Here is a 1,327-nt window from a genome sequence, read left to right on the forward strand (position 1 = left end):
GGTACTGCTGAAGGAAAAACAAAAGGCTCCAGACATCAGCCTGCCCTCAAAGCTATTCCAGCGATAACAGATAAAGACAAAACAGGATTTTCAGACATCAGGCCTGCAGCTGGCAACAGTTATTGTCTAAGGTGATAGCAGAAGATACAGCAGGATGTCTTTGTCAAGCTTAACAGAGCCAGAAGCAGAATACTAGTCTGGATGCAAAGAAGCTGGTTCTCAGGAGAAAGATCTTCACTATCAGAAATCTCTGGGGTCCCAGGAACTTCAAAATGGACCTTGAGAAAGACCCAGTTCTTGAAGTCAATCTGAGAAGTTATAAGAAATGTCAAGTACAGTATTTACCTGGGATCCAGAGTACATGTAATACATATAATTAAATAAGAGGATGAAGAATAGGCAATACAGGTGGTGAACCAGCCTTGTAGCACTACTATCATTTCAAGCAGCAGGGATTAGAGAAAGTCCTTAGGCCTCAGGATGAAACAGAGGAGTGATACTGAGGAAAATCCAACAGCTCTCACCTTCTCTTGACATAGTAAAATGACAATTTTATACTGAAACAGAAACACTAACTCTGTGTTGCACAGGACAGCCCCAAGAATCACACCACGTGCCTGAGAGCATTGTCCAAACCTGTCTTGAACTCTGGCAGGTTTGGGGCTGTGACCACTTCCCTGAGGAGCCTGTTGAAGTGCCCAACTACTCACCAGGTGAAGAAACTTTTTATAATATCCTAATGTTATAATTAATATTATAATTAATATTATAACCTAAACCTCCTCTAACACAGCTTTATACCATCGGGCCTCTCACTGGTCTCATGAGAGAAGAGATAAAATCCTGACCCTCTGCTTCCCCACATGAGGAAGTTGTAGACTGTAATGAGGTATATACAATACATGACAAAGAAGTATATAGTGCTGACCTTAGCCTTTCAGTGCCTAAAGGGAGCCCACAAGAAAGAGAGGGAGTTTTTATAGGAGCATGTAGTGATAGGACAAGGGAGAAGATGGCCTCTAACTGAAAGAGGGTAAGTTTAGATTAGATGTTAGGAAGAAGTTCTTAATATGAACCAAAAGTTGCGGATGCTCCCTCCCTGGAATGTTCAAGAGTGGGCTGGATAGGGCTCTGAGCAACTTGATCTAGTGAAAGGTATCCCTCCTATGGCAGGATTGTTGGAACTAGATGATCTTTAAGGTCCCTTCCAAAACAAACCATTCTATGATCTCTATTGGGCATATATAAGCACACAGACACGCATTTCCCAGAAGAGAAATCTCCTATGATACCTTCACATCCCACTGCTCTAGGCAACGAAAAATAT

Source organism: Empidonax traillii, unplaced genomic scaffold (assembly GCF_003031625.1).
Source record: "Empidonax traillii isolate 1590-97213 ecotype Southwest subspecies unplaced genomic scaffold, ASM303162v1 scaffold281:size1424471, whole genome shotgun sequence".
Lineage (NCBI taxonomy): Eukaryota > Metazoa > Chordata > Aves > Passeriformes > Tyrannidae > Empidonax > Empidonax traillii.